The sequence below is a fragment of the Camelus bactrianus genome, chromosome 24 (assembly GCF_048773025.1).
Source record: "Camelus bactrianus isolate YW-2024 breed Bactrian camel chromosome 24, ASM4877302v1, whole genome shotgun sequence".
Taxonomy (NCBI): Eukaryota; Metazoa; Chordata; class Mammalia; order Artiodactyla; family Camelidae; genus Camelus; species Camelus bactrianus.
The window spans coordinates 7098778-7115534 of NC_133562.1; positions in this window are offsets into that span (position 1 = coordinate 7098778).

A 16757-nucleotide genomic window follows, 5' to 3' on the forward strand; every position below is an offset into this window, starting at 1 on the left:
TTAATTGTTAAATAATACACCACATAGCCATGAATATGGATTATCCATAAAAGCAAGGCCATTTGTTGGCAGCAGTTGAATCTGAAAGACCAATGGTTTAAAAAAAAATTGTTTCCTAAAGCCCGACTCCTTTCAGTTATATAAACACAATGAGCACAGGTGGACCAAGGACACCCCATTGAACACCAGAACACCAGACTTCCCTCACCTCTGAAGTCACCTGTTAGTGGCTCCAGGGACCTGAGACTCACAGACAGTTATGCCACAGCCTCTGAAGACTAATTGCAGTTTCTCAGTCCCCCTCAGGGCCTCAATACTGAATTCAGCAGCAGTACATACCGGGAGAAAAATCCATCAGCTTAGAAGAGACTCTTATCCTGACTTATTGCCGTCCCTCGCTCACAGATCAGAAGAAAAGTGTAGATAACTGACCCTGGTTCCCAGGGCCCAGTTCCCTCCATTCCAACCACTGTAGGAGAATTTCCTCAAAGCTGGTCCACTGAAAAAATTATGGCCCTTTCACAGCAGAGCTCCCCTCCATAGGCTAGCCTAGGAAATTTTAATTCTCAAGCTAAGTAAAATACGAAATTTTAAGAGACACTGTATTAGGTTTCTAGAGATCTGGAAATAAAGTACCACAAACCAGAGGACTTAAACAACAGAAGTTTATGGTCTCACACCTACAGGGGCTAGAAGCCCAGATCAAGGTGCTACCAGGGCTAGTTCCTAGAAGGGACATGGAGAATCCGTTGCAGGCTCTCCCTGAGCTTCTGGTGGTTTGCCAGCAGTCTTCAGCGTTTCTTGGCTTGTAGACACACTGCCTGGATCTCTTTCTTCATGTCCACACGATGTTCCCCCTGTGTGTGCATCTGTGTCCAAATTGCCCCTTTTTATAAGGACATCAGTCACATGGGATTAGGGAATACCGTCCACTGTATCACCTCATCTTAACTGATTATACCTGCAGTGACCGTATTTCCAAATAAGGTTACATTCTGGGGTTTAGGACTTCAGCATACATATTTTGGAGGGCTTTAACTCAGCCCATAGTAGTCATACTCTGCTAGGTCTTTTTTTCAAGCTCCACTCTGCCCCCGGCTTAGCTCAGGCCTCTCCATCCTTCACCTGGGCTCCTGCAGCGCACTCCCAACTACCTGCAGCCCCAATTCCCTCCATAGCATCCTCCACACAGTCCCCCAAATTAGCTGTTCAAATCCAAATCTAGCTCTGAGCTCATTTTTTCCCCTACTTTCTCCAGTGCAATTAAGAACAACAGTTAAACTCATTATACTCATCATTTTGACAACAGCGTTCTAAGGTTTCAAGTACATGGTCACTCAGAACCTTACCTCTTATAACTACTTGGTTAGGAGTATCCAAAGGCAATATTTTGCATATCTCCATGGCTGCATCACACCATGGACTGTTAGTGCCCTGGAAATAGAGTTGTTCATGCCTTTAAATGCAATCATACTAGACAGCAGATTCCAGAAAATCCAGAACCAGTTCAGAAAACTCATCCTTCAGATTCTGCTGCTCTAGACCCTCTCTCACTACCAAACTCTGTATCCTTCAAGGAAAACAAAACCAGTTATACTAGTTTCCTTGTCTGATACAGATTCTGGTCTTGAGAGTAGTTGTAGAGGTTCTAATAAAATATATATTAGAGACAGGGATCCAGAGATTTCAAGGAATGGGCTTACAAGACTGTGCGGGCTGTCAAGCCTCAAATCCGTCGGGGAGGCTGGGACTCTCAGGCAGGAGCTGATGCTGACAACTTCTTCCTCAGGGAAATCCGTTTTTAAGGCCTTTCAGCTGATTGAGTGAGGTCCACCCACGTTACCAAGGACAAGCTCCTTTGCTTAAAGTCAACTAATTGTGTATATTAACCACATTTACAAAATACCTTCACAGAGAGGCTTAGTATTTGTTTGGATAACTGGCTGCCAAAGCCCAGCCAAGTTGACATGTAGAACTAACCATCATGATCTCTAGTAGTGACTTCTGTTTTCATTATAACTAACACATAACATAATTCCTTGGGTCATCCAATCACAATAAGACACTGCAAGTTTTGTCTAAATTGTATTCTTTGTTTCCAGTCCTTCCAAAATCATGACAAAAACTATCATTTAAACTTAATTTACATTGATAGTATTTATTCATGGTTAAGCAAGTCTCACAGAGTCAACAATTTCATATAGAACAGCTCTACCGCGAGGAAAAAACCCTTAGTGGTTTGTGGATAAGGTTTTGAAAACGTTTATTTATAGCCAAGAATTGCCAGAAATAACAGTCAAATTAATAATTAAATAGAAAGCTTTTATTGCAAAAGGAGCAAAGCTAAAATAAATAGGAACCATCTGAAATTTTTCAATATACAAATTCATAGAGCTTTTATTTAACCGACCAGTTATTACAATAATAACTAACAACCTGACATCTTCCAAGTCCCCTGGCACTCCTGGCCTCTAAATCCGAGAAGCTGACAGGAATACCCTGGCAATTCAGCTTGTGTGGGAGGAAATAAGAGAGAAATCAACGAAAAATTGTGGAAAAACATGGGGGCAAATGGAAAATATTCTAATTTGTTTTGTATTATTGCATAGAGAAGAACGGGTTTTTACGGTCATAAACTCAAATATGCAAGACTATATTTTATTTTCCTGTAACTGAATTTAATTTCTGCCCTGCGCTTATATTACTACCCAAAAGCAGAAAATTTTATCTAATAAATTTCTCGGTAAACTCAGTCAAATCAATGATCACCCAATCATTCCATGTTTTCAGTCAGTCAATTCAGGAATTTTTTTCTCAGTAAATTCTCCCGTTCTACCCATTACAAGGGGCATAAGGACCAGAGAAATTATGAAAGTGCCGGTGTGTCAGTGTGTAAAGTGTCTGGTTCCTCTCAGTTCTCTCTCACGGAAGCATGTGTGTCTGTAGACAAGTAACTCATCTTTCTGGGTCTTAGCTGGTTCTTCCTTCAGATGGTCCATGTAGCATCTGTTGACTAGTTTCCTGCATTCATGACTGGAGGCCACTGCTAATACACAGACTTCTCTCAGCCAATCCTACTCCTCTCTTGAGAATATGGAAATCTCTCTAATGCTCTTCTGCACTCCTCTGGGTCCACAGGTGACTCAGGGGGCAGCCTCAGGCACTCTGCTCAGACCTCCCCTCTGGGCATTTGCCACTGCCAAACCATACTTTGGGTGGGGATTTATCCTCAGGCCTGACTTGAGAAGGGAAGTACTCATGTACTCCTCGCCCACATGGAGTATAATGTCATCACACACACACACACACACACACACACACACACACACACACACACACAGCCCAGAATGGGGAGGCAGGACACTGGGACCCTTTTCACCAATGGTGAACTCTATTCTCTGCTATCTCTGAAACACTACTTTTTCCAACTAGGTCTTGCTCTTGGATGAGGCAGTGGTGAATGTACGACCCTTGCCTCAGTATCTGGAGACTTTTCTTGCTAATCTGTCATCTCTATAAAAGAAAGTCTAAGGTTATTTTTTATCAAGATTATTTTTATTCTGGCTGTATCACTCTTTGCCAAAAGTAACAAAATCTTCCACTGATGTAATGAGTTAAAAGTTTTGGCAAAAAAATGAAAGTGGAGGGACCCTTGATTCAGCTTTTCACGCCACTACCATTATGATGTTCTAACAGCAGAACCATTATTGTTCCATGTTGACCATAGTATGTATGTACATAGTATGTACAAAGCTGCCCTGCATTTTAGGAGGTCTGACAGGTTTATATATGAATCCCAGGTCCATTATGTTCTCTCTAATTGGTCTTGGACAAGTTACTTAACCTCTTTGAAGCTCATTTTCCTCATTCTCCACCCCATCTCATAAGATTATTGTAAGAGTTAAATGGGACAACGTTGGTTCCCGGTTCCAATTAGGCCAAATTTTAAAGCCCCAGTTGGCACAATCTCAACATAAACTACTGTATAAAAGCTAATTTTTTTTTTGGCTTCAAACAACAGAAATTCATTCTCCCACAATTCTGGAGACCAGAAGACCAAGAGCAAGGTGCTGGCAGGGCTGCGCTTCCTCCAGGGGCTCCAGGAGAGTCAGGTGATGACCTACTTGGTGTAGCCAGTTCCAATGTCTAACTACCTTATGGAAGGAAGATCTACTAATGTCCACCTGAGCTGCTTCTGCAAAGCAATTTAGATGCTAACTACCCAACTACCCAGAGTTCGCGAAGACGTCACGGGCTGAGAGGGCAGTCCTCCACAAGAACCCCCTTGCTTGAGATACAAGATCCCAAGATTTCCAGGCCACCAAGGCTTCTGTCCAACTGGCTAAAAATTCGGGGGTTCACACTACTCCCTTCAGATTTGATAATTTAATAGAAAGTCTCATAACACTCAAGAAAGTGCTATCTTGATGATTATGGTTTTATTATAAAGGATGCAAATCAAGACCAGACAAAAGAAGAAACCTGTAGAGGGAGGTGTAGGAAGTTCGCAAACATGAAGCTTCCATGTCCTCTCCCTGTGGAATCAGGACACGTCACCCCGCTGGCACATCAATGTGTTCACCGACTGGGAAGCTGACTGAGCTTGGTGTCCAGAATTTTTATCAGAGTTTCATTAAGTAGGCATGATCGATTGAGTCATTGACCATGTGATTAAATTCCATCTCCAGCTCCATTTCCCCCTGCCAGAAGTTGGGCTGACATCACCTGGCTCAAAACTGCACCCCTCTAATCATACGGTTTTGGGGGGAGGGAATAGCTCAGTGGTAGAGTGCCTGCCCAGCATGTACAAGGTCCTGGGTTCAATCCCCAGTACCTCCACTTCAAAAAGTAAATTTATATAAATAAACCTAATTAGTTCCTCTCCTTAAAAAAAAAAAAAGGCGTTCTAATCAATATGGTTGGTCTTTCCAGCATGGCCATCACCCATCCTAAAACTGTCTGAGGGCCCCAACTTAGATAGAGTCACCTCATTGGTGTAAACTTAGGTGTGGTCTGAAGGGCCCTCTGTGAATCATAGTCACTTCCATCACTGGGGAAATTCCAAGAGATTAAAATCTCCACCCCAGGAACCTAGGGCAAAGGGCAGACAAATTCTTTATTAAACAACACCTTCCTACTGCAACTTAAGATAGACAAGTAAGTAAATGGAGGCTCTTGAAATGCATCTTATGAAAGCCTTACAGACTGCCTTGTGTTGTTCCCTCTGGGTATCATTTTACCAGTGAAATTACTTCTAATTCATGGTCCCAAGGCAGGTATTAACTAGCAATAAGTTATCAAATTACCTCTTATTAAAATTTAAAGAAAAATGTCAAGCAGGCTTTCATTATGTCATTATGTGATTTTTATTTCTCCTTTGAACTATTCAGAATACTTTCAATAACCTGAAGATAAAATCTCCCTTTTGAAGATGGCCATCTGTGTGCCAGGAAGGCAGGCCTTCACCAGACATCAAATCTGCTGGCACCTTGATCTTGGACTTCCCAGCCTTCAGAACCGTGAGAAATACATTTCTGTTGTTTGTAAGCCAAAAAACAAAACAAAACAAAACAAAAAAAACCTCTCTTTTGATAATCATATTTATTCTACTCAGAACCAGAAAGAACTAGATTTTCTGATGTGATCCACACTTTTAGATAGTAACAAGGGTATGAAAATGAGCGCTTCACTTCTTTGGCCATAGAGAGAAATCTTAAGTCTTCCTAACAAATGCTAGAAAACTGTCCTGGCATTTACAATGAAAGTCCTACCTCTATCATTCTAAGTCGACCTGATTGTACACTACATTATAAGTGAGGACCCAACAAGTAGAGTTGATTTTTAAAAAAGTAACTCTCTTAGTTAACATGTGGGGGTATGAAAGATATACAGTTAGGCTAGGGGAGTCGTGATCAGTTTAAGGGGAACATGCAGTGTTCATGACTTTAGTCTTTAATATTGGCAGAAATTTTACACAAGGTTCATGGACTGGCATCTACAGACGGGCACTAGGGCTTCTGTGAAGCTCCTGAAGTGATAAATAAATTGTACATTTTTAGGGAGAGATAATGCCTCACTGTCACCAGATTCCCAAAATTCATGACCATAACCCCTTAAATGCCCTAAGAATCACTTTTGTAAGGGAGCCCTTTTCTAGAAACAGACTAGCCCTCAAGCCACTCCCTAAAGCTCCCAGAACTTATAATTCCTACCATCATAACCCAAGGGGCTGCTGTTGGGTGTTTCCAGCCTTTCTGAAGCATTTAGTTTCCAAATAAGTTGACTTGAGCCTCTATTCCACATGTCCGTAGCCCCCCTTAGTATTTCTGAGAATTCTTGGTGGGAGCACTTGTGTTCCTCCCGGTCACCTCCCACTCTGATTTTCTACTCTAATCACTCTTTGTAACATTTGCTACATGGAAAATAGCCCTGCTTCCTGTATTCCCCAAAGTACCATTAGCATAATGCAGTTGTATATAACAACTTTACAGAAGGCTTAGAAACACTGAGAAGGATTATGTATTAAGCGTGGTTCTAGCTTCTGTAAACTTAATGCTTTAATATCTGCCCTACGTGCACATGCTGGACATGCCTTGTTCTGGACAACCCAGTAATATGCTTGAGTCACCTTGTCTTGGATTCTTGCCTCCATCAATACCCCTGCCCCCTCCAGAGGAGTCCTTTGTTTGGGGGCATGCCTTTCAAATACAAACCAGCCAATACAGAGTCCATACCCCCAAGCACCTTTTTATAGGGCTCTCGTTTTCTTGGCCATTATCCACCTGCCCTAATCACCCCCAGACAACAAGGGACAGCCCCTCTATCCATCCCTACACCCCTCCTTCACTGTTTCTTTCCAAGGAAACTGCAGTAAACTCTTATCCACAGTTCTTCTTCCTTCTTCTGCTTCATGACCAACCCTGGTGCTTCCTCACGTGGCCCCAGACGGCAGAGCACGCCCATTTCCCTTGGGAGCTGTGAGTAATAAACTATCTTTTCAGTGGCAACCGTTTGCTGATCCATTGGCCTTACTCGATCTCAAATTTTCTATGAATATAGTATGTTCTTGAATAGACCACAACAGGGCACAGAACAGGAATCGACTTACAATTTACTAGTAAATATCACTGTTCTTTACAAGGAACAATCTCCCCTTACAAGGAATTTCCTAGCAGCTGTATTTTCATGGTTCTGCTCTCCTCACTGAGGCCATTACTCCCCATGGTTTCTTGTCTTCCCATCCTTGGGGTTCCCCACCTCCCTCCCCTTCAGGTGGCAGCAGAATTTAGGAATGTGCCTATTATTTCATTTTCCATGACTAAAAATCCACTAAGATTTTTCCTAAGGAAAAGAGCTGTCTGCCTTTAAGATAAATGCTGCTCTTCCCTACGACATGGATGTAAAGGAACAGTTTCATCTTTTAAAGCGCATTTTCTTCCTGTTAAATATGTATCTAGTAAATACAAAAATAATCCATGCAAAAAAGATTCCAAAGGCACTTCAATTAAAATATTAACTAATATTAACAGTTTAAAATTTGTCGTAGACACATCACTCACATTACTTGAGTTTGCACTTGGTGACAAAAAAAATAATTTGTATATAACAATTAATAGCTTTCCTATGTATCAACAATCAGCAGTAGGAAATAAAATGGAAACTAACCCACTAAAAATAACCATAAAAATTATAATACCTAAGAATAGTCTTAGCAAAAAAATGTAGAGAAGCCGTAGTAATAAGCTCAAAGCTTTACAGAGGACATAATTATTTAAATCCGAATAATGGAGAGATAAGCCACAATGCGTGAATTGGGAGTCTATGCATATGATAAAGATGACACTTCACGTCAGAGGGAATAATAAAATAGTCTGTTACTGGTTCTTTAACAACCTACTAATTACTTTGGAACAAAAGATGATGTTCTTAACACATACGATATTCCAAAATAGGTTCCAAGTATATATATATATTTTCAAATAAAGTACTAGGACAAGAATGTAGAATAACTATATAAAGTAAACTTGGAGCATGAAAGTCTTTCCTCAGTATGACAACAGACACAATAACCACAAAGGAGGAAGTGAATAAAGTTGACTATATCAAATAATGTTATAACTCAAAAACATCATTATCAAGTCAAAATATAAACAATAAACTGGGGAAATGTCCCGTCTATATAAAGAGACCTTATCAAATAATAAAAACCTCAGGACAGAATTGGCTGACGGGTATAGACAGGAAACTCACAAAACAAGGAAAGCAACTTGTCAATAATACATGGAAGAGTTCTCAATAGTTAAAAATGTTCACTGCTTTGCTCAGTGTTATCATGGCAGGAATCAGTGGAGAGACAGATATCTCACATTTTGTTGGTAGGAGTATAAACTGATAGAAACTCATGAAAAATGACAGCTTGGCAGTGTGTGTCAAAAACCTTTGATACAGCAATTCCACTTCTGGAAATCTGTCTGAAGGAAATTAGTAGACAAATGCACAAAGTTAAACATGCAAGAATGTTTGTTGCAGCAAATTCTGAGAATAGAGAAATTCCAAACTGTCCCCAGCTAAAGGAGATTAATTAATTATGGCACATTCTGACAATCGGATGCCAAGCAGAAACTGAAACTATTATGAAGAGCTGTTAATTTGAACTTAAAAATGTTCATGATGTGTCGCTAAGAGCAAAAAGGGCCACAGAAATGTTTATAGAGTGTGATTTCATTTTCATAAAAGTCAAATAAGTATGTGCACATATTTGCAATGAAATGTATCTAGAAAGCTATCACCAAAATAGAAAAAATTGTGTTGTGCAAACTTTATAAGGACAGCAGTGAAATAAAAACAGCAGCACTCATTCAGGCTTCCACTGTTTTGTCAAGACAAAGTCATTTCATTTTCTGTATTCTCTTTGGTTTGCCTTATAAGCAAACAAAATTTGAAAGAGTTACAATCAATGACAAAACCCTCCTTAGAACGCAAGTGTATCAGAAACGGAAAAACCACTATGAAAATGGGTGGAAGGATGGATGGATGGATGGACGGACAGATGGACAATTGTTCACCCACAGAAAGGCATAGTGTCAATCACTGTCAATGTCACAGTTTCCGTGGACTTTTACCAAGACTCAGAAGTGTGGCTGAGAGAAAGCGAAGCAAGCTGTCACCCTCCTGAGCACAATTTCACAAGGCAAAGACTTCCCCACAATTTTTTTAAAGAAAAATCTGTTGACAGAGCTATTGTCAAAATGAAAGAAAAATCACTAGAGGAAGCCGTGTGAAAGCAAGGCCAGGAAGCCCCAGAGAACTTAGTCAAAGGGTAGCACCTCTGTTCTCACACCACCAGCAGGTCCAGCCTCTCCCCAAGCTGGGTTTCCAAGAGGCTGGCACTCAGCCAGCAAAGCCTCTTCGAGGACTATCTTGGCGGGAACTACTCCACTTGCTTTCACATTGGGATGTGGCACAGAAGACCTGTCATGTCCTTCATAGCCCTCGCCAGTGACATCTGACATCTTTCTGTGAGATTGTCTAGTTAATTCTGTTTCTGCAGCTGAACCATGAATGACTTAAGCCTGGAATCCACCTCTATTTGCACACCTTCGTGTCCCCAGCACAGCGCCAGGCACAGATAGCCTCTCGATATTTTTAAACGAGTGAAGGAGGGAAGGATAAGGGAGGGAAAAGCCAGCGAACTCAGATTTGGACTAGTATCTCTCCCTTTTCTAGCCTTAATCTCTTCATCTAAAAATAAGGATTTGCCCGTGACATAAGATTATTGTACAGACTAAAATTAAATAAGATCAGTCCACAGCTATCAGAGTAGCCTCGTCACACCTACAAACTCTCTCCTAGCTTCTCCTCTCTGAGTCCCAGTTGGAGCTCCACGACCTATGAAATATGTAACTAAGTCCTCAAGATTTAATTTTTCACCTGTAAGTAGTCATTCAGGATTCCACCCTGTAAAATACGGGATTCAACGGATGATCTTTAAAGCCATACTCACCCCTAACATTTTCTCTTTTCTTTATTCATTCAATTTTTTTTTCATTGAGGTATAGTCGATTTATGCAACATTGTGTTGGTTTCTGGTGTACAGCATAGTGATTCCCCTAACATTTTCTGATGCAAGAGAAACACCCTGAAAATTGTCCCTGGGAGAAGAGGGTCACAATGCATTCTGGTTGCCAGAACTGGATGTGGCACTTAGAAGGAGCCCAAGTTACGGAAGTAACACCGAAAATATTACTAAAGAATAATATCAAACTTCACTCTACTTGGAGAGTGGAAAGAGGAGTTCATTGTCAGAATATATGTATCTCTGACAAAGGATCATCATTAAAATCAGCTTACTCACCAACAAGGAGCAGGGTATTATAAATGTAACATTGCAATTGCATCAAACCTGTCCTTGTGAAAAAAAGAGAAAACTTTCTTCCTCCTCCGTCAGCTGCCAGTGTAACTTGTGTCATCCAGCACACTGTGGCACTTGTTCATGGAGCCGTTGTCCTTCTCAAGAGATGGTCCTTCACCCTAACAAAAATAACTATGAATCACTGGTCCCAGGAATATTTTCTCCCTTGTTTTGTTCACAGTATGAATGACAGATTTCAGTGTATTTCTTGCGTAAGTAAAAGTTGCCGTTGACCTGAAGTGATCTATATTGCAAATGCAAACTGTTGCCTTTTAATTTCAAGTTTCGGGCAACTGTGCAGTTCTAATTAGGGGTTCGTAATTCTCCTAAAGGAAGGAGATGAATAACAATGAGGAAAAAGAAGTTTCACAAAGAATAGAAAGCCTATTGATATTTAAGGTTTTTTTCCCCAGATTCAACTGTTAATGTGATGTGAAAACTAGAAGAAAAATATTCCCTTCGTATTTATTTTTCCCTGAGTATTTAGTATTATTTAGTATTTCGTCTTATCTTTTCTATGGCATCCCTGATTGAAGTGGTCAAAGAATTTTGCAGGTCTCCAGGTTTCCATAAAGAAAAAAAAGCATTTTACACAGACACACAATGCTTTTTTTCTATTTTCTCTGTTAAAAGATGATTTTTTTCTGTAAACATCCCTGCACCATCTAATCTAACATTCAGTTTTTCCTTGTGAAGTTACTACAGTCATTTTTATCTCTGTTGCTGTGTTCTCCGAGAGAATCTTGCGTTTCTCTACTTAGATCACTTACCACACATTCTTGGAATTCCTTGCCCAATTCCTTGTCTGACCAGAAAAATGTAATCTCCTTCAAGGCGGAGCCCATTACTGGTTCCCTCAATAAATAAATTATTTAACAGAAAACTAGTGAATAAGTTAATTCAAAGGGAATATATAATACGTGTAAAATATATCATGCTCCCTAGGGAAAAAATTTATATAATTCTTTAATGTCAGGTGTATGATTCAAAAATTCTAATGTGATTTTATTTTTTTCAGCTTTAGTGACATATTACTGACATATTTGTAAGTTTACGGTGCCACTGTGATGATTGGATACACGTATATATTGTGAAATGAATACCACAATAAGGTTAGTGAACACTTCCATCCTCTCCATAATTACCGTCTTGTGTGTATGTGATGATAACCTTGAAGAACTACTGTGTCAACAACTTTCAAGTATGCAATACGGTATTGATAATTATAGTCACCATGCTGTACATTATTCATCTTGTAGCTGGAAGTTTGTGTCCTTCAACCGACATCTCTCCATCTCTCCCACCCCCCCAGCCCCAGTAACCACCATTCCAACTCCCTATTCCTGTGAATTGGGCTTTTTTAGAATGCCTTTTTTCTTTTTCTCTTTTTTTTAAGAGGAAGAGGTAATTAGGTTTGTTCGTTTATTTACTTTTTTTTAAGTGAAGGTACTGAACTCAGGACCCTGTGCATGCTAGGCAGGCACTTTACCACTGAGCTATCCCCTCCCCCTGGGCTTTTTAAGATTCCACGTATGGGTGGAAACGCACAGTACTTGTCCTTCTCTGCATGACTTCCTAATACAGTCTTAAATGTAGCGCACATTGGGCGGCGGTTTCTAAAACGTTCAGAGCCAAGATGAAGCACTAAGACAACAGCGTCACGGACAATTCCGTGATCTCCTTAAGGGAAACGTCAGCGTTTTCATTCCACGTCTCGGAACCCCAGGAATGAACATCACTTCTGACTTTAAAACAAGAGTACTATTCACGTTTATACCATATTATAAATATTCATAAGCCTTTATAGTAAATTCGTACCAAATGAAATGGCTTTCAGGACCTCTTACATTTTTGCAACTGCTTAAAATCAGATATTCATAGACTGTTAGGATTTGGAAGGGACCTTCGGGGTCGAAATCTCTCAAGCTGCCCCAGAGAGCAGACTGGTGCCTCACCAGCAAACTTCTGCCTCCTTCTTCAGGACCCTGAGTGGCCCTCCCACCACCCCCACCGCCATCTCTTTACTTTTCCAGTCAGTCGTGAAAAGTCTTCAGTCTCAGGAAAATTTTAATCACCCAGCAGAAACCATAAATTAATGTAAAATGTAAAATTTTACCTATAATCTTGACAGATTCTGAATTTTGCCCTTACATTTGCTTTCCACTTTTTCCAAAAAAAGCCATCCCGGCCTTTAGACAGACAACCAACGGTGTGTTGATATAACAAATCACAGCCTTAGCAAAACTTAGCAGAAAATTCGGCTGCCCGACATATTATCTACAAGGAGCACCTCCGCTTGGGCTGAGCTAACGCTCCCGGGATCAGCCTTCTCTCCACGGAGACGCTCGCCGCGCTGAAGCGCAGCACGGTGCAGCACCGCCACCTAGTGGTCCTCTCGGGGGACTTTCTCGCTGCCAAAATTACCGTTCTTCGCGTTTCTGACATAAAAATCTTTCTTTAAGAGCTAGGGACCCAGACAGGGTCCTGAAAAGATTTCTACAATATTACAGGAAATCCTCCGAGCAAATAGGACGCATCTACCATAAAGTCAACGGAGACCAGAAACACTTTAGAGCAGAAACTTCAGTTTTCATATCTTTCACTTTATTTATCTGTTATTTAAATTGCACTCCCCTCCACCCCCACCCCCCAACTACTGCCTAAGTAAAAGGAGACAAAACAGGAATTGACAGGAGTGACTTGAAGTGCACCAATTCACAGGAACCCTCAAGGAGACAGAAAGAAGAATGTAAAAATGAAACAGAAACATGACATTTATCTGTTTACCAAAGTTAGTGTCTTGAGCCAAAAGAGCATTTGATCGTGGTTAGGAAAGAGAAAATCAGATTTTTTCCCCCAGTTTACTTGGCTGTTAATAGAATTCCAACTTTGAACTTGAACATCCTTGTTCTTGTGCTGTGTGTTTACTTGGGCTCACGTTCTTTTGATATAAGGCAAAATAACACTTTTTTAAAGCGACTACCATCCCCCTTGAGGACTGATTGCTTGTTGAGGGATTAATCCTGAAGGAGCCTCCACTGGTTGCTATGTCCCAAGTCCACAAACATCCTTGCTTTATGCACCTTATCTTTTGTGTGGTACATGCATTCTATTCCACATGAAATAAGTTTGCTGTTCTCTAAGGGAGAGAAACCATAAAGATAACTTATTCAATTAATGTAAGAGTGAATTTGATCATTTCAGAAAGAAAGGTAATAGAACTGCTTGAGTTAGTAGCTTGAGGGGGACTCATTAGTAAGAAGGAAACCCTCGTGTCATGGTTTAAAGAACAAAAACCATGGGTGTGAGTGATACGCTGCAGAGTGTCTCCCGCTTTCCCTGGGCGTGTGACACCTCAGATAGTAATTCCAACAATTATTTAATTATGCCCACATGCCTTGTGTTGAAAGTCACCCCGAGTTTTCAGAAACTGGATGATTATGAAACCAGATCTGAATCCCACAAGAGGAGAGTTCTGAGACCATCCTTTGCACAACCTGGGCTAATTCTTTATTTCTGCATTTTGTGAAGGAACACAGTGTCCCCTGTGGGCCTGGGTAGCCTTGTCCAGAGTGAGACTCCCCCAAGCTGCTCAGCCTTATTCCACCAGGGAAGGGGTAGGGCAGAAACACAGAGCATTGTCTCAACTGTCACTTACATGGCACTTAATGGCCAGGCAGCCAAGAAAAGGTGAAAATATCTCGTCAGTGCAGAGGTTTCTCCTATAAGGGTGAATGGCCAATTCTAGGAAATTTTTCTGTAGCTGGACAAGAGCTAAAGAGAACCAAAACAGAGGCAGAAAATGACTATCAAGGTAGGAGAGCTAAAAAAAGGAAGGGTTGTGTCTTTCTCACGACCTCCCTCTCCCACTTTTCTTGTTCACAGAATTAGCAGCTGGCTCTGACCTATTGGGAATTAACTAACATTGAAGACCCTGCTCCTTTCATGGCCTCAAATCGGGGCATTTGCTGCTGTTTCCTTCAGGAGAAAAGAGGAAGGACGTTTATTGTCTCAAAGGAATTTCAATGGTAATACTTTCTTTCTGAGAATTTTCCCCAACCTAGTGTGAACCACCATAGAAGCATTTCTTCCTCTGACTGGGGAAATCACCAACTTCAGAATAAAAAATTAGTAAACAGGATCCACAGTATTACTTCTCAAATGTGCCCAAATAGGGTCATCTTGGGGGCGCATCATTCTTTTTTTTCCTCATCAGCCTTCTTTTTTCAATAATGACGGTTTGTGCAAATTCACAGTTTGCTGTCAGGTGGAACTCAACTGTTTTCATTTTGAATTTTTAAATGCTCCATTAGCACATTTTCCCTCCCCTGGGTCATCATGAAATGCCAGACTTCCTTGGCTGGGCAGCCTTGCTAGAAGAGCGTCTGATGAAAGACTAGAAGAGAGGGCGGAGAAGGGGAGGCCACCAGGCACGCGGGCACGTGGCCTGAAGCACATCCCACTTTGTATTCAAATGCTGGGGCCGTGCTCCTTTGCTGTCAGATCTTGCCATCTGGGTGCTTATTATCTTTGGAAAGGAAAAGCAAACCCAGCGTTGAGCCACTGAACCTTCAGATGTTACAAGAACGGTCTGGGGTCTCTTTTATATAACAAGCCAATGATCTTGGTTGCTAAGGATACCTTTTCACCACAAATATGTAAAGCAGAGAGGCCTTGACGGAAGGTTAGAGACACGGAATAGAATTCTACAGCGAGGCTGTTTTTCTTACATCTGAGTGTGTGTGTTTTTTTAATGGTATATTGCTTTCGGATGGAATAACAAGCCCAGAGTGTTCAAAAATAATTTAAGAAATCAACCTTAATAAAAATCAGATCCTGCAGCCTAACCTACAAAACTGTAATTACTACAGCTAATGCTAATTATATATAAAATATATATAAAATTTGGCTGCAAAAGAAAGAGGGAAACCCTGCCATTTCTGACAACATGGATGAAACTTGAGGGCATTATACTAAGTGAAATAAGTCAGACGGAGAAAGACAACATGGTATGATCTCAGGTATATGTGGAATAATCTTTAGAACCATTTTTTTTCATTTGCACAGTTCATTTATAAATTCTTAGAAGCGTGAAACCAGTTCAGTTCCTAAAAGTTTCCTGAGTTTTTTCCCCTCAATTGCTACTTTCAGCCAAACACAAAATGTTTCCTCTTTAACAAACAAACCATCCTGAGAAACTCTCTGAGCAAATACAGGAAGCTTGGCATTTAGTTCAGTCTCTCTGTGTAAAGGATAATGATCTAAGTTATGAAAATGAAGGTGTTCTCACTTTACCCAGATGTACAGGTCTGCCTCATTCTTACCACCACTCTATTACTCACAATATTAAATCTCACTGTGAAAAATTGTATTGATTAAATTAATAAGTGGGAAAATGAATCACCAAAAAATGTTAATCAAATGCATAATTTACAGTATTACAAATACATTGAACCCTCCCTGTGCCTCAGGTATGTGACTCTCAAACACAAATTTCAGCAAATCTTTCTTCTTCTAACTCAGGTTCATACTGAAAGTAATAATCATGCTGACTCTATGAATAGCTTTTGCCCAAAAGTCCTCCCTGAAAAGAATACGGAAATTACTTTTCCCATTAAAACTTCTATTATTGATAATTTCTCTTCCTTCTTCCAGTCATCATTAAAAATAACTAATTTAAATCTTTATAAAATGACTCAGAAATCTAATTTGCCAGAGACCCTAAAGAGAATGAAGACATCTTCAGTTTTTGAATAAGAAAACCTAATGAAAAGTTATTCATCTGCATGATTAATAGGGCAACCAAATGTTGGACACAAGATGTGTCATTGGCTCCAGCTGTCAGCCCCACCCTGAAAAGAAGACGCAGAGTTCGTTGGCTTTATCCTGATCCTCCATAACTCGGGGGCTGGGGGGGTTGGTGGCAGGAGGTTCTTCCCAAATACTGTTGCTCTGATCTTCCATTCTGCCCTTTCCCAAAGGTCCCAGAGGGTAACAGAAAGGAAAGTCCAGTATGAAATTCCTCAGGTTCTAAATACAAATGTGTTAATGCGACAGACAGAAAATTGATTGTGGGTTAAGCAGTGAGAAGAAATGTTATAAGTAGAATTAAGGTGGCCCCAAGATGCTTGCCACCTGTTGTATACACCGTACAGCTCCTCCCCTTGGGTGTGGCTGTGACTTGTGACTGTGGTGGGACAGTTACTCCCATGATTATCCTACATCACGTGGCAGAAGGGATTTTGCAGATGTAATTAAGTTCCCCTATCAGCTGACTTTGAGTTAATCAAAAGGAGAATCTTCCTGGGTGGGTCTGACCTAATCAGATGGGCCCTTCCTGTGGCCC